The sequence below is a fragment of the Meriones unguiculatus genome, chromosome 17 (assembly GCF_030254825.1).
Source record: "Meriones unguiculatus strain TT.TT164.6M chromosome 17, Bangor_MerUng_6.1, whole genome shotgun sequence".
Classification (NCBI taxonomy): Eukaryota; Metazoa; Chordata; class Mammalia; order Rodentia; family Muridae; genus Meriones; species Meriones unguiculatus.
Genome location: NC_083364.1, coordinates 66645585 through 66668168, shown reverse-complemented (window position 1 = coordinate 66668168; position 22584 = coordinate 66645585). Strand labels below are relative to the sequence as shown.

The 22584-nt window shown below is 37.8% G+C and overlaps 1 long non-coding RNA gene across 1 annotated transcript in view; it reads right to left on the bottom strand.

Moving 5' to 3' along the window:
• Positions 1-5318: 5318 nt before the first annotated feature.
• The window catches only part of LOC132648584 (uncharacterized), a 35209-nt gene continuing 17943 nt past the window's right edge, over positions 5319-22584 (bottom strand). The window contains exons 2-3 of the long non-coding RNA XR_009587014.1: positions 8495-8627; positions 5319-5457 (exon numbers count right to left, since the gene is read on the bottom strand). This is a non-coding gene — a long non-coding RNA (uncharacterized LOC132648584). The remainder of the gene's footprint in view (positions 5458-8494; positions 8628-22584) is intronic.

The following is a 22584-nucleotide window of genomic DNA, read 5'->3' as shown; positions in this document are numbered from 1 at the left end:
TCTTTGTGAAATAAACTCTTGGTAAGTATGAGAATGTTCCTGCGATGGAGTTAATATTAAACTACAGAAGAAGCAAAATAGCTAAATGGAATGATGAGTTTATTTATTCTTTATTAGAAATAATAAGTTAATCCTTCCCTCCTTGCTCCCTGAGATGTAAGGAGGTGTTGGTGGGTGGAAGCAGATGTTGGTGGGTGGAAGCCAATGTTGGTGGGTGGAAGCAGATGTTGGTGGGTGGGTGTGGAGAGGAGGTTCATGCACATTGTGTGCGCTCATGTGGAGGCCGGAGGACAGCCTCTGGCATCGGATCTCAGGAGTCATCCTCCTAGGTTTTCAGTCAGAGTTTACAGTCTCGAGCTCACTGCCTAGGATAAGATGAGTGGCCAGGGACACCCTGGGACATACCTAACGCCAACTCTCCCACACCCGGATTACAGGCAGGTACCACAGCACCTGGCACTTCTTCCCATAGGTTCTGGGGATCAAGTTCAGGTCTGTGTGCTTAGAGGCCAAGAATTTTTCTAGTGGGAAACCTCTTGAACCCCAGGGTCTTAAATTTTAAAGAGGCCTCCATATCATACAGGTAGCTTATTAAAGGACGCATTCTGGCTCTTGGAACTAAATGCTCAGCACTGAGAGCTGAACCCGGCACTCTGGCCATCAGCTTCCATTCCTTACAATGTCTGAAACACCAAGAAAATGTCTTTAATTACCTCTTTCCCACACTTCTCCAAAGCAAAGCTGATAACATACAAATATCAAGAAAGCTTGTGGATGTCATGGCTGTCCTATCAAACACAGCTCTGAAGGGGAAGGAGCCTAGGAATGGCAGAACTGCTGGGGATCATAACACATACTTAACTAAGGAGACTTTTTACTGTTACCATAAATGTCCTGACTTCTCATTCAGACAGGAGTTTCCCGTGGGTACGCAGACCCCAGTAGTCATGAACAGTGACACAGAGGACTGTACTGTAGTAAATGACCTTTGCTGCTGTTCACTTACTGTTTATGTAGCCGAGACTCGTAACTACATTAATATTTCACCTTCTCACCAAATGCACAAAATGTTTTCTTTAATAAAATCATGATTCAATTACGTATGGGAAAATAATGAGTTATTCAGTTAGTAGGATATTTTATGCTCAGATATGGAATTTTATAATGACTTCAATACATATGACAATATTTTTTACATAATTAGATTTTGGTGGAAATGTACACAGTGTATCATATAAGACTAAAAATGACTTTAAATTGAAGTAATGGAAGTGATATTAAAAAAACTTGAAAATTAAGAAAAATTCTCAGAGAAATAGCATGTTTATATTCTTTAAGATTTAGATGTTCTTTAAGAATGACCAAAATATATTAAATATAAAGGACACTATAAGTGATTAATGTAGGAAGACATAATCTCTTATAAAATTAGAAGAAAAAGCATTTCATCACATTCAGAATTTGAACAGGTCAAATCAAACTCTGTAGTTATAGTTAATCAATCTTAATTAGTGGGATATAAATTGTATAACTTGCATATACAACCAAATGTGTAATTAAAACTGAAGGAGGTTAGATAATCATCAAGTCATGATATTCAATAAACCCAAAAATATGAGTAATTACTATTAGTAATTAGTAATAATTAGTAATTAGTAGTTACTAATCTAACTAATAATTATTTTTTATGATAGTAACTAATTATTATTAACTAATAGCTAAAATTAGTTACTAATTTAACAAATGAGTTACATCTTCATTGTAGATTATGATGGTGATTTTATATACAAAACTTATAATAGATATTATCTTGATTTAGGAGAAATTATTTCAAAATGTGGTACAAAATTGACTAAGCATGGAAACTTTCTACAATCAATGAATTAATGACACTCAAAAGTAGAGATAATGTCATATTATAAAAGGTAAAAAGAAGCCACAAATTAAAATAAAAAATCATTGAAATTACTTGATCTACCTGGATCTGGAACAAATCATGTGAAACTGATTTGTTGTACAGTGTTGAACTATGAAGAAATAAAATAAGGAGATTCAAGCTAATGTCCTAAAGACTGACCTGAATTATAAAACCACAGGTGCTGAGTAGAGATTTGAAACAAAAATCAACATTAGGTATTCATCTTAAAAATCAGCTTTAATATAATCAAAATATCTAAGATCATACCGGGAAAGTAGAAAGAAAAATAAGGAAGAACAACAGAGAGAGAGAGAGAGAGAGGGCAAGGAGGAAAAGAGGGATGGAGGGAAGCAGGGAGGGAGAGGCTAAACTAGAGCAACTGTGGAGCTGAAAGTCTGAGGGTGGCCCTGATGGACAGAGGTGAATATAACAGAAGGATAAAGTTCACTGACTACAGCCACTTCACTAGTTGATCTTCAAGACACTGAAGGAATTCTAAATATTTCTGAAGGGTTAGCTAGGTGATGCTATTAACTTTTGTTTATCTTTCTAGGTTATTCCTTGAAAGCCTCCAGAATTTTCTAAGAAAATTATACTTTCATGCTTACAATAATAATTAAAAAAAAAAAGGTCAGAAATACAGAGCTTGGAGTTGGGTAGGTAGGGAGTTGAAGAAGATCTGGGAGGAGTTGGGGAAGATGAAATATGATCAGAATATATTATATGAAAAAAATTCAACTAAAAATGTTGACTACTTTCATATTCAAGACTTTACTCAAAACCATCAAAGAGGTAAGACTGTAAACAACCGTGTAAGACAAAGTCTCAGTCCATGAGCATGCATGCTCACTCATGTGCATAGGAATGTCCACACACATACTGGCAGGCAGGGAAAGAAGTGTGAGTTTGCACTCACCGGGGCATCAGATCTCTTTGCACCATCAGGGTCATCAGCTAAAAACACCCTAGATTCCAAAGTATGAGTTCATTTAATGGTCAAGATTTACTTTCACTACTGCCATAAGCTTTCAGTGCAGCTCCTCATGTTATTTTTGTTTCTACTTCTTTTTTTTATTTTTCAATGCAGTTTATTCAGGGACCTTGAATAATCATCTGACCCTGGGGAAAGCAACCGTAAGAAGTTTTGCTACCGTTATGAATTATAATGGAAGTATCTGTTTTTTCCCATTGCCTTGGATTCCACATTCTTGGATTCCTTTTACACTGGAAACAGTACATGTCCCGCTTGAGATTTTGTCTTTGCTTTTTGCATGTCCATGATGAACTCAACACGGTGTACTCTGTAACTATTAGGTCTGGAAGTTTTCTCAAATGATGGTCCTAGTTCCTTGGAGCAGCTTCTGGAAGAGATAACTGACTCACCCTTCTTAAGTACTCTGTAGACATTTTTACCTGAGAATGGAGTCATTTAACAGAAAAAAGAGTGCACACATTTATAAAATTAAACTACTGTGGGTAGTTTATTACTCACATCTTCTCATAGCCAATGGACAATTTCTGAGACAAGGTTCCACTGATTTTGTTAAGTCACTGATACAGGTTTGGCAGTCACAGTGAGTCTATCTGAAAGTCACTTTGGAATTGAATGACCTTGAGAAAGTCAGAATACTTCAGTGTTTTAGATTTTAATCTGTGAAGAGGTGAACATCATTACTGGAATAAACAAACAAAATAATCACCACATTTTACAAAGTCTTGACACATGATAAAAACACAGAAGTAAATGGGTAGTTCTTTTCATTGATTCATCTAGATTTCTGTAAAGATTTATTTGTCTATGTATGTGTCTGCAGTATGAGGAGTATGTACATATCTGTGGGGGGAGGGAGCAGAGGAAGTGTCAGTGTCCTCCTCTGCTGTCCTCTGTTGCTTTGAGGCAATGTCTTTCCCTGAACCAAGGCCTTGTATTTTTTGGCTTAGACATTTCACTAGTCTCTCACTTACATTTTGTTTTGTTTTGGGTTTTGGGTTTTGGATTTTTGGGGGTTTTTTGTTGTTGTTTTGTTTGTTTGTTTGTTTGTTTTCAAGACAGAGTTTCCCTGTGTAGCCCTGGCTGTCCTAGACTTGCTTTGTAGACAAGGCTGGCTTCAAACTCACAGAGATCTGCCTGTCTCTGCTTCCCTGAGTGTTGTGATTACAGGAGTGAACCACCATGCCCGGTTTTCACTTAGATTTTTAAATGGTTGGCTTCAGTGGATTTTTTTATTAATCTTTTATTGACCCTAAAGTTATTTTCATACAATATATTCTGACCACGGATTCTACTTTCTCATTTCCTCCCAGATCTTCCCCACTTCCCCTCCCTTCCAACTTTATGACCTCTGTGCGTGTATCTTAAGATAAACAAGCAAATAAAAAAGACAACCATGAATAAAACAAAATGAAACTAAGAATGAATGCTAGAAACACACATAGACACTATAAAAACTTAAAACTGATTTCCAAAGTGTCTGTTTCTCTCCCACCATCAATAGAGGAGTCTTTCTCTTGCTTCACATCCTCGCCAACACATGCTGTCACTTGTGTTTTGATCTTAGCTATTCTGATGGGTGTAAGAAGGAATCTCAGAATCAATTTGATTTGCATTTCCCTGGTGACTGGACATTTCTTCAAGTGGTTCTTGGTCATTTGAGACTCCTCATTCAATAATTCTCTTTTAGATCTTTATCACCATTTTTAATTGTACTATTTGGTTTATTGATATCTAGTTTTTTTATTTTTTTATATATTTTGAAAACTAGCCTTCTGCCAGATGTGGGGTCAGTGAAGATCTTTTTCCATTCTTTAGGCTGTCATTTTGTCCTGTTTACAGTGACTTTTGCCTTACAGAAACTTTTCAGTTTCATGAGATCTGACTTAATGTTGATTTTAGTGACTGTGCTGTTGGTGTTCTGTTCAGGAAGTTATCTCTTGTGTTAATGTGTTCAAGGCTATTTATTGCCCATTTTCTCCTCTATTAGGTTCAGGGTATCTGATTTTATGTTAAGGTCTTTGATCCATTTGGACTTGAGTTTTGTGCAGGGTGAGAGGTATAACCAGGCAAGACTTACAGTGGAAGGATTGGAACATCAATCTAGCCACAAAACCTTCAGCCTGTATTTTGTCCTGCCTGCAAGATATGCTGGGGTAAAGGTATCACAGAAATTGTGGGATGGTCAACCAATAACTGGTCCAGCTTGAAGAGCCATGACACAGGAGGAGCACAATCCTGACCCAGATGCCAGATAGCCCAGAGAACAAAGGTAGAATCAAACACATCCAGAAAAAAAAAATGAATGAAAGGAAGGAAAGAAGGTAGGAAGGAAAGAGAGAGAGAGAGAGAGAGAGAGAGAAAGAAAGAAAGAAAGAAAGAAAGAAAGAAAGAAAGAAAGAAAGAAAAAGAAATGATTCCTAATTATATTCTGCTATGCTCATAGACAGGAGCCTTACATATTCATCTTCAGAGAAGCTCCATCCAGCAATTGATGGAAACCGAAGCAGAGATTCACAATGAAAAATTAGCTAGAGTTTGGTGAATCCTGAAAAAGAAGGAGAGAAAAATTGTAGGAGACAGAGGGATCAAAGACTCCTCAAGAAAACCCACAGAACCAACTAACCTGGCTTCAGAGGGGCTCAAGAGACCGAGCCAAAAACCAGGAAATGCCGGGAGCCAAAGCTATTTACTAAAGCCAAAGCCAAATAGTGAGCAAAGGTCATTTAGTGGAGACCTAAAGGTATTTAGTGAAAGAGTTATCTAGGACCCTAAGTCATGGGTGATAGATTTGTGAGGACATCCGTCTGTTAGTTTTAGAGCATCCGTGAGATATCTTAAGAAAACATCCTTGTGGTATCTTGCAGGTGCAATATTCAAGCCTTGAAAGCACTCTTGCTATCTCCTCCAGCAGTAATTAAGCCTTCCCCCCTTTCCTGCCTTCTCCCTATATAAGCTGGGTAAAAATTTCTAATAAACAAGGCGTCGATCAGACAAACAGACTTGGCCTCTTTCCTCGTGTCTCTGTGTCCTATCCACTCTTTTCACACACACACACACACACACACACACACACACACACACACACACCTTCAGGAACCCGTTGAACTCCCGCGGCTCGAGACAAGGAAACCTGCATGGGTCTGACCTAAGCTCTCTGCATAAATATTATGGTTACAGAGCTTGGTCTTCTTGTGGAACTGCCAACAGTTGGAGTGGGGTTATCTCTGATGCTTTTGCCTGCTTTGGGGAGGCTTTTCCTCCTACTGGGTTGCCTCATCCAGCCTTAGTATGAGGAGGAGTGACTAGTCTTATCAAAACTTAACAAGTCATATTTGATTGATATCTTTAGGATGGCTGCTCTTTTCTGAAGGGAAAACTAAAAAGGAGTAGATAGAGAGTGGGGTGGTGAGGCAGGGACTGGGAGGAGAGAAGGGAGAATAAACTGTGGTGGTGATGTAACATATGAGAGAATAAATTTTTAAATGATTTTTTTAAAAACCTCAAAATTGAAAATTATAATATACAAGCAAGACATAACATATAAATGTGCTTGAAAATAAAGTGCCCAAACAAAGCAATATAAAACAAAACAAAACAAAAAATCTCCAAAAATGCCACTGAGTTTATCTACTGATGTGCACAGAGACTGCACTTAGGTGTGGTTTGTAGACCCATGGAAACTCTGCTGGAGAAACTAACTTTTCCTTTGTGAGTGGTTGTTAATTGGAGGTAGTTTCTTGCTTAGGGCTAGGAGCTGGTGTCTGCCTCCCCATCGGCTTGTGCCTGTTCAGACCCTCTTCCTGCTCTGACAGACTCTGTGAACTCATCTGCGCGAGCAAACCCTGCTCCTTGGTATCATCTATCTCCTCTGCATCTCACAGTCTCTTCTTGCCTCTTCTTCCACCGAGTTCCCTGAGCCCCAAGAGGAGGAGGGACTTGACAATTTTGATCACTAGCTATTTGAGGCTATAAACACTTCTCTTTAAGAAAGAGGAAAAATGAAAATCTCTTCTCTGCTCTGTGAATCTAAAGCTCTAAAAATAAACTGAACTGGGAAATCTATAAACCTACACAAAAATCAAGGTTCTATCATTCTTTTCAGAATATGCTTAAACACTTTACTTAAACTTCTATATATTAAAAAAATGAGATTTTAATTAAGTGATTATTAAGGTGCTATAAATTTCTAAAAGAATAAATTATTTTATTACTACGACAAAACACTGCAGCAGTGTTTATGGAAAGCATTGAGATCATTATTGTGAAGCTTTAGAAAGTTCATCCTTTTATCACACTCATTTATTTGTGTGTGCATATGTGCACTTATGTGCCTGTGAATGTCAGAAGCCAACTGTGTTCTCGCCTCCTACCGTATTGGTCCCGGGGATTGAACCCTGGTCATCAAGTCCTCTTATCTCCTGAACCATCTCAATGACTCTAGCAATACCCTTTTTTAGCAACATATCATCTATGTTCTTGGTCCCTTAAGACATATTCTGAATGCATTTTATTATTTACCCATCAATCAAGGGTAACATTGTGATCATTAAATATGCTGATGTTTCATACCACTGATTTAAGGCATGTGATGACTAATTTTGTCAACATGATTTGATCAAGAAAAGTCTAAGATATTAGTGAAGCACACCCATGCTGTATCTGTGGGGACTTTCACAGACAGGATTAACTGAAAGGCAATACCTGCCCTGAACGTAGGTGGCACTAGCCAATGGGCTGTGTTCCAGGCAGAAGGAAAAGAGAAAACAGAGAAAGACGAACAAGTCCTGGAATTTATCTCCCTCCACTTCCCAGCCTGACAATATCTGAGCAAGTAGCCTGTGTTTCTGTGTCCACAGTCCCATGCTGCCCTGCTGCCCTGTACCCTCAAAACATAAGCAGGATAAACCTTCTCCCTTGGATTGCTTTTTGTTGAGTGTTTGGTCACAGCAATTAGAGAACTAACCACTACAACAGGCCGTGCTCAGAGTTAAAGCCTCAGAAGCAGGGTCAACACTCTTTCAGATCTAAAGTCCAAATTCTTGTTCTTTCAAAACAAAACTGAACTAAGCACAGTGGCCCCTGCCTGGCCTCAAAGCACACGAGAAGCAGCAGGCAGAAGTATGGTAAGGAATTTAAAGTTAGACTAAGGTACAATTGTCAAACCCTGCCTCAAAAAAATAAACAAACAAAAAGCTGGGAAAATGTTTGCCCAGACTTTATATCAGCCATTATGAAAGGTATCCAGCAGGAGACTGGAGTGGTAGCTCAGTGGTTAGGAGCACTGGCTGCTCTTAGAGAGGGCCCATGTTTAATTCAAGGCCCCACATGGCAGCTTACACCCTTCTATAACTCCATTCCCAAGGGTACAACAACCTCCTCAGGCCTCCACAGGCACCGCCATGCCCATGATGTACAGACACACATGCAAGCAAAACACTCTCACACGTAATATTAATTAATTAAATAACGTTATACAAAAGACAATGAGATCCTTGTTGATGGAGCTCAAAGGCATTGCCCCTTTAAGATCTGAAGAACCTTGGCCAGGAGAGTGAAGTAAAGCATACATGCTATATACTCACATGGATCACTGTTGGTTCAGCCTTCTACAAAGGTGTACACAAAATGATGTGTTGGTGGAGAAAATATGTTTCCTCAGCTCTTTACATGTATAGAGCCAGGTTATGAAATTAAGGTATAGAGTCTTCCATGGATCTTTGTAAGAAAATGAAAAGAAAGAACAAATATTTTATGCTACTTCATTTAAGCCTGCTGGTTCACTGTTTAATTATTATTCAGCATCATTCAAAGGGGGATAATCCCATTTCCTAAAACAAAAATTCTCTTCATCATTGCCATGGCACTTGAGAGATGGTGACAAAATATCTTCCTACCATTGATCTGGCTTTCCCTTTTTTCCCTTTTCATTTTGTGTGGGCCCCAGCCCATTGGATGATGCCAACAGCATTTCACAGTGACCTAAACTCTACCTTAGTTTCTGCTTCGGTGGTTTGTCATTGGAAAGATTAAGAGAACAGAATGGGAGAAATAGATGGTACTTTGAATTGTCTAACTGGCACAAGAAAAATATTTTCAGATGGAACATTTCAGTGTTGATGGTGGTAACTAATATTATTTTACTAAGCATGTCCAGATAGACAGGTACTTACTAATCTGTATTCACACAGCGTCCTTTTCATGGAATATACAAAGTCCTACACGCCTGTCTCCATAGACTTACGTGGGTATAGTTAGTAAAAGAACCATCTTTTTTTGTCATGGTTTTAGTCCTATTAACTGAAAAATTATAAACACTCTTTTAAAGCCTTTGAGTTGTGAGTGTATACCAGTTGTGTTTGGTAATGGTTTGCTTATCTGCATAGAATAAAAAAAAAAACCATCAATAAGACCTTGAATAAATGCTCTGGCCTCACTAACATGAGGCCCACACATCTGGAATATAATTTCAGTATTTTCCCTGGGAAAAAAATAAGGGGTCAGCCTCTTAAGATAAGCAGCAGGAAGTTTCAGTAAAAAGACAGAGCTACCAATAAATCATCTCTTACATTTCCTCCCCTGAAATCTGTCCTCCTAACATCCTCACTTTTCTCCACTTAAACTATTTCTAAACTTTCTGCCGTTTTGTTGTTTACCTATCTGAACAAAACCTCCATGCTGCTGTCACTGTCTCCTCACAGGATTTTGTTTGCCAAGCACAAACACGAAAGGTATTTCTAAGGAAGAGTCGGTAGAACCCAACGGCATCTTTGATAATCAGACACAAGAGGGAAGGCAGCATTTAGACGGAATCTGAAGATGTTGGTTACTGGTGGAAATCTCAATGGGGCTTTTATTATTACAAGTCTGCGTCATTTACTGCACAGCTTCCTTATTGACAGGTTTGCTGCCAGCCTAGGTTTCAGGACGCTTACCCAAATTCTCCCACTTTGCCCAAACACTGGAGAAACTGCAAGAGATAAATCAGAGTTTTTCTACAACAGCCTTTTCAAATTGTCCATTTGTTTTAAAGATTTTCTTTTTACTTTATTGACCAAAATAGTTTAGATTTTCATCTGTGTTCTGTCTTGTTCCAAAAGATCTTTTCTCCCAGATATTTGTCATGCACTTACAGCTAGAACTGAAATATTTTCACTGGAAAATATATTCTTTTATGTTCTTATGATTAAAATGATGCTGGCTGGTCCAACCTGCATCCTGAGGGTAACATACATCACTGGGTAGCTATGAATGGTCTCAGCATAAAACCATAAAGTTAACTAAAACATTATGAGTGCTGAGGAGATAGTTCAGTTCATGCCTGCCTTATAAATGTGGGAATGTGAATTTGATCCCCAAATGCCATGTTTTATTTGGTTTTGTTTTAAGCCAAGCATGATGGCATGTGCCTGTCTTCCCAGCAATGGGGAAAAAGAGACAGGTAAATTCTGGATCTCACTGACCACCCAGCCTAGCCTATTTGATGAGTCCAGGCTAATGAGAGAACCTGCTTAAAAATAATAAATGAATAAAATAAAAGATAGAACAACACCTAGTTAGCCCTCTGGCCTAAACACACACACACACGTATTCGCATACACATACTCATACACCACCAGCAACAACAGCAGCAGCAAACAGACAAAGCAACCACAAAAGTATATGATTTTTTTTTAACAATGCTGATGGCAATATAGTATCACAAAGTCAAAAGGTTGAACATTCCTATTACAGGAAATACTTTTTCTTGCCCTTGACTCTAATAAGGCCTGGTCTGGTATGATGTCTGACTGGTGCTGGGTACTGTGTGTTGGATTAATGGCCTCTAGAGGGGTGTGTATATGGTTGTGGCATATTGGAAGGTGTTCTAAGTCTTCCAGGGGTGAGACCTAGTGTGAGCTGATAAGGGCTAAAATCCCAGAATAAATGCCCTCAGAAGAGACTCTAGATCTCTCTCTCTCCCTCTCTCCATCTCTATTTTCTCTCTGGCACTTGCTCTAACATATATTGTTTCTGCTCTCACCAGAGACCCCAAGCCTACCCTCGGATTTGAACCTCCAAGGCCATAACTCCAAACTTCTCTTTGCTTCTTAAGTCAACTTATCACTTTGTCAATATTATATGGGAACCAATGCATTTAAGAATTTCTTAACTAAAGCAGTTGAGAAAAATCCCTGCCCTCAAGAGGTTCAAACTTTAAACATGCACAGCAAAAATAAATAAATATTATCCAGTATGACAGCTATGTGCCCAAAGAAAAACAATAAGTTCATGATAAAATACAAAATTCTCCCTACAGGGGGCACTGACCCCATGGGGGTGATGGTCCTACCTTTTAATCAAGACACAGATATTTGCATGTGAACATATTAAAGGTTCAAAGAGATGATGTGCTCAGCAAATATCAAGTAAATTGATGTGTATCAAACAACAGTATAGAAAAATATCCTGTATATGATAAAAATGGGTAAACAAGCCAGGGCCATGGTAGTACATCCCTGTAATCTCAGCACTTAGATGGTAGAGGCAGAAAGAAAAAAAAAAACAAAACAAGGAGTTCAAGGCCATTCTCAGTTAACAGCCTATTCAAAGCCAACGTGTGTTACATTTGGCCTGTGTCAAATTTAAAGGGAGGTGGGTGGCTAGCGGGCAGTGTTTACTTGACAGAAAAACACACAGCATGATTCATTCCTATTTCCTCCAGCCACCCATCTCCATCATGGCTCAAGTGTGTATTTTAAGTGGAACTTAATCTACTGGACACACAGGCACAAGCCGTGATTAGCCCCAGCCATTAGTAAATTCCCACTCTGCTTCCTAGTTCAGTGAGACATGGTAACGAAGGCCAATGACTCCATGAGTGGCAGCTCTTTAGCCAAGCAGGTTTGTCTGAAGAAGTTCCAGTCAGCATGGGGCTACATTTCTTTTCCTTTCTTTTTTCTTTCTTTCTTTTCTTTTTTTTTAACATGCTTGTGTTCACAGATTCTTACTGTTTTTCCTTTTTTAAAAAAACTATCACAGCTGAGCAAAGTTTGTCTTTGTTTTCAGAGTTGACAGAAAAGAAAGAACAATTAAAAAAATCAGGGAAAATTATATTAATGAATATTTTGGTCAGATGGCCTAGTTAATTTAGAAACAATTTTCATTCAGTGCTGAAATATAGTACCGTATAAGAGTCATTTAAAAGTTTCAGAGAAATATGTGATTTTATCAATTTTATGTTTTAGAAAATTGCCGTAAGAGTAGAAAGAATTTCAAAATCTCAAGACTGAATAAAGAGTGTGTACACGTGTTCCTTCCACCACACACAAAACTTTGTTTTTCTTTTTTAAATTTTATTTATTTATTACAGTTTATTCACTTTGTATCCCAGCTGTAGCCCTCTCACTCATCCCCTCCCACCCCCACCCTTCCTCCCTCTTCTTCTCCTAAGTCCCTTTCCCAGGCCACTGATAGGGAAGATCCTCCTCCCCTTCCATCTGACCCTAGCCTATCAGGTCTCCTCAGGAATGGCTGCCTTGTCCTCCTCTGTGGCCTGGCAAGGCTGCTCCCCCCACCCCCGGATAAGGGGGAGGTGATCAAAGAACCAGCCACTGAGTTCATGTCAGAGACAGTCCCTGTTCCCCTTACTAAGGTACCCACTTAGAGACTGACCTGCCATGGGCTACATCTGAGCAGGGGTTCTAGGTTATCTCCATGCATGGTCCTTGGTTGGGTTATCAGTCTCAGAAAAGACCCCTTTACCCAGATTTTTCAGTTCTGTTGTTCTCCTTGTGGAGCTCCTGTCCTCTCCAGGTCTTTCTATCTCTCCCTTCTTTCATAAGATTCTCTGTACTGTTCCAAATATTTGGATATGAGTCTCAGCATCTACTTTGATATCTTTCTGGGTAGAGTCTTTCAGAGGCCCTCTGTGGTAAGCTCCTGTACTGTTTCCTGTTTTCTCCCTCTTCCAATGTCCATCCAGTTTGCCTTTCTGAATGAAGATTGAGCATTTTACTCAGGGTCCTCCTTGATTAGCTTCTTTAGGTGTACAGATTTTAGTATGATTATCCTATATTATACACAAAACTTCTTAAGGTGCAAAATAAAAAGCTTTTAAAACAAGTGTGAGCAAAACAGAATCGCGAACTCTAAACAATCAGCACTGGCACTGAGCCTCTGCACTTTTAAAGGAGAGCAATACCTGCTGCGTAGACTAAGTTTAACAAGTATACACTAATAATGAAATTACTCACAGAGTAGAGGCAAGCAATTTCTGACGTGAAGAACCTCATTCTAAAAGATAAAGGGCATCCAAATACTTCAGTTAGTTCTCAGTTTATTTCCATGATATGCCAATAGTTCTGTGCCATAAATAAAATACAGCACTTTGAGCGATCATGAGGCTCCTTGCAGCTCTATTGATTTTGCTTTCCATAATAGCTGTAAATAACACATACAAGCATCTCCATATGTTTTCACCTTGCACTGACAATCACCATCTGCTGCCATTGAATAAAGGTCCTCCAAGAATAAACTTCTTACTTTCAGTTAAATCTTTTGAATCTATGGAGCATGTTGCTAGGCCTCACAATTAACACAAGATAAATTCGGTACAATCTCAGTGCCTGAAAACATAAATAATTATTTGGAAATCACAAAGGCTATTATCAGTTGATAAAATCAGACTAACCTTTCATTCAAGCAAGGGTTCTTTCTTCCCATTTATTTATTTAATTACTTTACATCCTGATTCCCACCCCTTCCATCCTTTCCTCCCAGTCCTAACCCCACACCCCTTCTTCTCATTTCCCCCCTCTCCCTCCTCCCAGAGAAGGGGAGGCCCCCACTTGATACCAATCTACCCTGATACCTCAAGTCATATTCTCTCCCATTGAGGAGTGACGAGTCAGCCCAGTTAGGGGAAAGTGATCCAGCAGTAGGTAAATGACTTGAATCATCAATGTTTTGTGAAGAACTGGGATTAATTTATAAGCTGAGTCTTTGCTTTTATGTAAGTACATTGTTGTAGTCACTGCTTGCACCCATTGTCTTTTTCTTCTAAAACGTCCCATAATCAGATACGCAAAAATTGCAGCTCATATTCAGTAAATAGCAATAAAATGCCTGATTTTTTTTAAATGATAAATCAGACCTCGAATACCTTCAAAGTTCAAGGTTACTGAACTTTCCTCATTCTTAATTGATCAATGTATTTTACTTTTGGAGAAGAAGAATAAATAAAAATGCCACTGAAGTGATTATACTCTACTAAAAATAAATTTATTCTCAGCCATATAACAGTACCAGGTATGGCTATCATCTTAGGAAGTGGAGTTAAATTCGTTCGGAAAGTGGTTATTTACTCCCATAATGCTTCTGTCATTATAGCACCTGTGCGCACTCTTTGCATTTTTGTAGCTCTAAAGGGTTTGTGGTGGGGTGGATAATTGCTTTTCTCCTCCAGCATCGTGCACCAGAACTTCCAAAACTGAAAACTAGCCGGGTGAGTACCAGCTTAGTTTCTCCATGTTTTGTGTTGTAAGTGTGTGCTGTCCTCAGTAAAAGGGTCTTACTATCAAATTCCGGAAGGTAACCATAAGCATTGTCAATAGCCTATGAGTTTAGGAATTTGGGGGCCTATGCCCAAAAGAGGAAACCTATTTTCCCAGTGGGTTTTTTTTATTTGTTAATCTGTAGTATTAATCTGCATGGACATTCAGATTGCCCCATTGAAGGGTAACTACATTTTAACTCTTTAAACACACATGCCTGTTTTGTGTGTATATGTGTGTACACATATGTGAAAGTTTCTATAGTATTAGGTTTTTGTTTGATGTTTTAACAGTCTTAAGTGTTTTTGACCCTTCCCATACACCCTCCTCTACCCTGCTTTCCTATTGCCACCTCAGTAAAGTATTGATATTTTGTGATATATTTCACATCTAATCACAACGAGATTAGAATATAAAATGTATTCTAGAAATCTTTTTAATGTACGCTGTCATGCTGTATCCCCCATTGATTTTCTAGTATACATGTATCTTTTAAGAGCAGATTCCACAATAAAAATCAGAAATCCAATTTATAGTGAGTGATGTACTGTGAGACCTATTTTCTCACATGCTCAGTGTACAACTGGAAATGACTGCAGCTCACCCAGCTGAAATAAAATATCATTAAGAAATCGTTTACTTGGTTGTCCACTATTCCATATTTAGCACATTAATTTACTTTATAATGTTAGATTAGGATAACAATTTGTCTGAGTGTTTTGTTTGCTTTAGATGAAGAGACAGGGAGAGGAGTAGGAAGGGGTGCTGGCCACCACTCAGCTCTGGAAAAGAAACAAAACTCTTGTATACAGGATCATTTAGATCTTACTGGTCAAAATTAGCAAGAAGAGTGATTAGGAGAGCAAAGAGCAGGAATCTGGTGCTGATTAAGCTATGCATCCTTATTTCCCAGGACTGTGTCTCATTTTGTTGCAAAGTCAGAATGAAATAATGAGAAGAGAAAGGAGGTAGACTTTCAGTGGGTAACAAAATCGGCACAAAACTTAACAAAACATTCTGTACATGATTCATGATAAAGATTTTACCTTTCCGTTTGAAAAGTGTGTGTGTGTGTGTGTGTGTGTGTTTACCTATTTGCATATATGTATACATACACACATATACACATATATATTCAACAGTAAATTGGGTAACTGAAAAGTTGAATGAATTCCTGTATAAATTACTGACTTTGAAAATGTAAATGCCATAGCATTCTCCACTATCAATAATACTGAACAGCAGATGAAAGTTTATAATACACTGTGTAACCAGTGATCTTCTCATTCTCTCAGTCAGCGAAATCTGTAGAATCAAAAGGTAGGCTCTTCCCTCAAAAAAGAGTATCACACAGATATTTGCACATTTGTGTTTATTTTTAGCACTCTACATAATAACCAAGATGCAGGACGAGCCTAGATGTCACAAACAATTTAACAAATAATGAATATGTGATACACACACTCACATATATATGTATGTATATGTGTCTGCATGCACATATATGTGTGGGTATGTCTGTGTGTGGGATGGCATTCTATTTTGTAATAAAGAAGTATGTACGCTGCTTGCAAGACAATGTATACAATCAGAGATCACCATGCTGTGTAGAGTAAGCCAGGCTAGAGGGCAAACTCATTGATTAACAACAAGTATTAGTCTTACACAGAGGATACAAGTTCAGTTCCCAGCACCCATATTAGGCAACTCACAACTGCCTGTAACTCTAGCACCAGTGTATCCAATACTGTCTTCTGGACTCTACTATTTCACATATAAATATACATATGATAGATGACAGATAGATACAAACAATAGATAGATAGATACAAACAATAGATAGATAGATAGATAGATAGATAGATAGATAGATAGATAGATAGATAGATAGATAGATAGATGCAAACAATGGATAGATAGTATATACTATATGCAATATATAATATAATAATATATACATTATATGTATATAATGAAAGAAGATAGAAAGAAAATAGTCTAAAAAGTCAATGAGAAGGTAACAGAGGCTAAGAGAACAAAATATGATGTTTTCTCTCCTATGCAGATCTAAACATAAATTATGAATACACAGTGAGCACTAGGAATACTTGAAGAAAGGGATCAGTGTGAGAATAGTAAGGGAGCAGATACGAGTGGAGTTTAACAAATTCTATTATTTTAATGTGCTTTTTTCACAATTTGTAAAAAGAAAATGCAAACTGAGCACAGTGATGAAAACCTTCAGCCCCAGTACTTGGTAGGAAGAAGAAGGAAAACCAAAAGTCCAGATTCATCCTTAGAACTATACAGTAAATCCAAGGTCAGCCTGAACAACATGAGACATTATCTCAAAACAAAACAAAGCAAAGAAAATCTAACGGCAGCAATAAAACAAAGTCAAAGAAAAGGAAGGTAGAACTCTGGAAAGCTATCTGGCGCTTTCTAAGACAAATAGGAATAGTGCTTCCTCCAGACCCAGCTATACCACTGCTAGGTATATACCCAAAGTTTGTTCAAGTACACAAAAAGGACACTTGCTCAACCATGTTTATAGCAGCTCTATTTGTAATAGCCAGAACCTGGAAACAACCCAGATGTCCATCAACGGTGGAATGGGTACAGAAATTGTGGTATTTTTATACAATGGAATACTACTCAGCAATCAAAAAGGAGGAAATCATGAAATTTGCAGGCAAATGGTGGGATCTAGAAAAGATCATTCTGAGTGAAATATCCCAGAAGGAGAAAGACAAACATGGGATATACTCACTTATATAGACCTATAAGATATAATAAACATAATGAAATCTATACACCTAAAAAAGATAATCAATTGAGCGGACATGGGGTAAGATGATCAATCCTCGTTTAGAAAGACAGATGGGATGTGCATTGAACGTATGACAGGAGTCTACTGAGCGCATCTGAAAGACTCTAACTAGCAGTGTTTTCAAAGCAAAGACTCATGACCAAACCTTTGGCAGAGTACAGGGAATCATAAGAAAGAAGGGGAGTTAGTCTGATGGGGAAAGGATAGGAGCTCCACAAGGACCAAATATATCTGGGCACAGGGTCTTTTCTGAGACTGACATTCAACCAAGGACCATGTATGGATATAACCTAGAACCTCCACTCAGATGTAGCCTGTGGTAGCTCAGTAACCAATTGGTTTCCCAAAGTGAGGGGAACAGGGACTATTTCTAACAGGAACTCGATGACTGGCTCTTTGGTCTCCCCACCCCCGAAGGGAGGAGCAGTCCTGTTAGGCCACAGAGGAGGGCTTTGCAGCCAGTCCTGAAGATACCTGATAAAACAGGATCAGATGAATGGGGAGGAGGTCCCCCCCATCAGTGGACTTGGAAAGGGGCACGGTGGAGATGAGGGAGGGAGGGAGGGAGGGACTGGGAGGGAATGAGGGATCGGGACATGGCTGGGATACAGAGTTAATAAAATGTAACTGATAAAAAAAATAAAAATAAAAATAAATAAAAAAATAAAAAAAAAAGAAAAGGAAGGTAGAAAGGAACAAAAACAAGTTTCAAACTATTAAGAGTTTGCTAGGTTTTGAATGTCAGATTAAGACTTGAATGAGAAATAATCATCTTCAAAATTCCTAAAGAAAAAAAATGAAAAAAACAAACAAACAAAAAAAAAAAAAACATGGGTTCTTTGAACTGTGTGTTCTAAAATCCACAAACAGAACCAACTGGTAAGTATTCAGACAACAACGTCTAATGGGAAGGCTCTTAATTACACAGAAGCATAATGCTTAAATTAGAGTACACCTTTTTAAAGGTATTAACTTGCATGAAGCAGGCCAATATTCTCTTTTCCTTATTAATCCTTTTCTTTTTGCCCAATTCTCTCATTGTTTTATGTTCTGAAAAAAAAGGGGGTAATTACTGGTTAGACTGAGAAGAGGCTCCTAGACTACAAAGCACCAAAATAAAAGATTCTCAGCAGGAAAGGTAGGGAAAGATTTCACCACCTTTTTTCACTCTGCGTAAGCCTCTGACATGCTAATAAGAATGCTCTCTTCAAGGGAACAATTTGCCTACAGGACCTTGTAGGCTGTGCACATGAAAAGCTACACTTTGGAGAACGTAGTTTTTCAGAGATTTTAATTTTTACTTGAAAAATAAGTTGAAAAGTTCCCTACAACCTCTCTTAGTCTTAAGCATATATGAAGAGACTTTCTTAGCTGGCAGGACAACACTGTCATAGTGTCACTGCAAAACAAGCATCAGGAGACAATAAATCGTCTAGAAAATATTATAATTCAAAAAATACAAACCATTAAGGCAATGGAAAATTCAATAGGATTATAAAAATTTTTAAAAAGGCTGAACCTGAGTGAACACTGAATCTACTTTTCATTTTACTTAGGAATAAGCCAGTATTTATAAATATGTCCCTGAGTGGCAAAGGTCAGAGAACACTGAGGTATCCAGTGGTGTATGTTAATTCACTTTATTTTTGCTGAATGCTTTTAGAAAAATACATATCTCTCTTGTCTGGATTTAACATAATGATCATTAGCTATAAGAACAAATATTTATATAAAAAATTTAAGTCCCTTCAAATGCCAATTTGACTGATTTGCAATTACCTTAACTTGCCTAGTGGCTAACAGTATTATGAATTTTAAAAATGCCCGCATTAAGTCAGAGTTTATGGCTTTTATTATGCATAAATTATTATTTGCATAAAAAATTAACTTATGAAAGTTTACATAGTTGCCTATTAAGTTGCAATATGCATAATGTAGACATTAAACTCATAGAGTCTTTGAAGATAAGCTGCAGCTGGTGACTATCAAAGATACGCCTCTTTGCCTTCACATTAATTGCAAATAACTCTCATCTCAAACTGCAGATTGCTATTGTTTCACAGCCATTTAAAACTGGTCCAAATGGCATATGTGGTTGCCATGGACTAGGTTTAAAAGTCAATATTTCCAGTGAAATGTTATGTGTTAATCATCTGAAATGGTATATGGTAATCACCAATGTTGTTCCACCATGCCAACTTCTATAATTCTGCATCAAACCTTCTCTAAATTATATGGTGCTATTTAAGGAGTGGCACAATAGAGATAACATGAGTCTATATAATTAGTGATTTACAATTTACTACAAATTAGATGGAAGTTATTTTACCATTATTTTTTAGATGGATGTCTCTGAATGTTTTATTTACAAAATTAGCTGACTGCTAACATTTTGGACACGTAGAAACTAGACTGAGAGAAGATAGTGTTACAAAATCAGAACTGCTACATTTGTGAAGTCGGATTTTTCTAAAAATTCAGTGATAAATATTTTTATATTACCATGTATGCTGTTCTAAATTCTTACAGTGTCAAAAACATTAATTTGCTTCTTTTAAAGCATTTTACTGCTTCGAAAAAATACCTCAAACAGTAAGTTTAAACATTCTTAACTCATAGTCTCTATACAGTTGTGTCCTTTTTACAGAAGGTAAAATAAGTGGTGGTCTAAAGCAAAGCCACATCTCAGAGGTATGTTGAGTACATCTAGACACTGCTATCAGGAGGAAGACACACTACACTGTAAGAGAGGGAAATAAGATCTCACGAGGGTGAAGGGAAGAATGGCACGGTAGAGAAGTAGTTATGATGAATGTCCTCTGAGGATACACACATCTTGTGATGAAAATTTTCCTTGCTCTTTTGTGATCATTTAGTTAAAATCAGTTTCCTTAGATTCTGCTCACCATCGGAGCTTTGGTGGCTGTCCAACAGCTGGCCATAAGCTGCTCTCCATAATTATATCATGTGTGAAGGTTTGGGGGAAAGAGTGAGTCTTTATTAATTACAGGGAGAAAGGTCAGAGCCATGTTACACAACATGGAGTTCCAGTACCAGAAGTAGTGTAGCCTCTTTAGCCTTGCTAGCAGTCCTCTTTCAGGCTTCATTCTAAACCAGCCGCTGTGGTTTAACCTGCGGTGTTCCCTGAAGACTCCCATGCTAGGAGCAGAGTTAGCTAAGCCGGTGGGCTTCATAGAAGTGAAGCCTCTGACATGCTAATAAGAATGCTCTCTTCAAGGGAACAATTTGCCTACACGACCTTGTAGGCTCTGAAGGCTGTGGCTCATCAGTGCATTAACATTTAACAGATCCATAATATGGCAAGATTATCATGAGGGAGCTGAGAATGAGGAAGCAGTAGATGACCAGGACCGGAATCCTCTGTGCTCTTCCTGCCTCCTGCTCCACACTTCTGTTACCATGGTCTGCTGCACTACAAGCCCAACAATGAAGCTCAGAGCCATGTGCTGAAATTTCTCAAACTCAAAGCCAATGCCTTCCCTTTTTTTAACAAACAGATGAAAATCCACCTTTCATATAAAAAAAAAAAAACTGTTCAGGAAGTAGTCTCCTGTGCCAATGAGTTCAAGGCTCTTCCCCACTTTTTCTTCTAACAAGATTAACGTGTCTGTTTTTATGTTGAGGTCTTTCATCCACTTGGACTTTAGCTTTCTGCAGGGTGAAAAATATGGATCTATTTGCATTTTTCTACATGTGTACATGCAGTTAGATCAACACCATTTGTTGAAGATGCTGTCTTTTTCCATTGTATGGTTTCTAAGATCAACAATCAATAAATGGGACCTCATGAAACTGAAAAACTTCTGTAAAGCAAAGGACAGTGTCTTCAGAACAAAATGACAGCCTACAGACTAGGAAAGGATCTTCACCAACCCTATATCTCAGAGGGCTAATATCCGAAATATATAAAGAACTCAAGAAGTTAAACAGCAACAAATCAAGTAATCCAATTAAAAACTGGGGTACAGAGCTAAACAGAGAATTCTCAAAAGAAGAGTATCAAATGGCAGAAAACACTTAAAGAAATGCTCAATGTCCTTTGTCCTTCAGGGATATGCAAATCAAAACGACCCTCAGAGTTCACCTTACACCCAACAGAGGGACTAAGAGCAAAAACTCAAGTGACAACACATGCTGGAGAAGATGTGGAGAAACGGTAACCCTTCTCCATTGCTGGTGGAAATGTAAACTTGTACAACCCCTTTGGAAATAAATCTGGTGTTTTCTCAGACAATTAGGAATAGTGCTTCCTCAAGATCCAGCTGTACCACTCCTAGGCATATATCCTACCTTTTAAAGGCCAATTTATGATTTCATTAAAAGTTGCATACACAATTTGTTGGCATGGACCTCTAGTAAAGGTTATAACAGAAGCAAAAAGGTGACCAACTCTAGAAAATGAAATGTTGATTGCACAAATAATCTTTTTGATAAATACAAGAAAGTGGGGTTTTTTTAAGAATGTGGTTTTTAATAAAACAACAAACAAGTAGTTTTAAGGACCCAAAGTATTTAAAATAACAAGAATAATACTTAATATTTAATGAGACTTTTCTACGTACTAGACACTGTCCCTATTTTTGTACTTTAGTTAATTTACTTACCATTTATTAATTATGTAACTTCTTTTAACTCATACAATAGAATGCATGCTATTTTAATTGAATAGATTCAAGCATCAAGACACAAGAATTTGAATAAACAGACCAAATTAAATCCCAAGATGAATAATGGAGACTATTTTAAAATTAAAATTCAGGTAATGGCCTTTTCTACCAGTTATAACACAAAAAAAGCTGGGGTAACTGTAGCATTTTTACAGTACCTCATCAACAACAAACTATCCATACTTTTCCTTCTTTATAATTGAATCTCAATAAAAATGTTAAACAAAGAGATGTCTTACGGATAAATAAGTTAGTCACTTGTGTTTAGACTAATCACATCTAAAGACACTAAGAAAAGCTAAAATAAGAATCATGAATGATTATTTATGAAGCATTGAAGGGAAAAATAATGGAAAAAAGAAAAATGAATTCATCTACAAAAGAACTGACTTCCATAGTCTCATGCCTAGTAGCATCTTATGTTAATTGGGTCTTTAAAATATAAGATGCCTATATAGATCCCAATATTGAATTTGCTTTTCCTACTTCAAATATACCCAGGAAAATCCCCAGGCTACAGCCTTTGCCACCCCAAAGTATACAAGGCAAGAAATCTTGAGAGTGTAAGAGAGCCTCCCCAATCCACAGAGTGCACACTTAAGTGTGCCAGCAAAGTCTCCTGA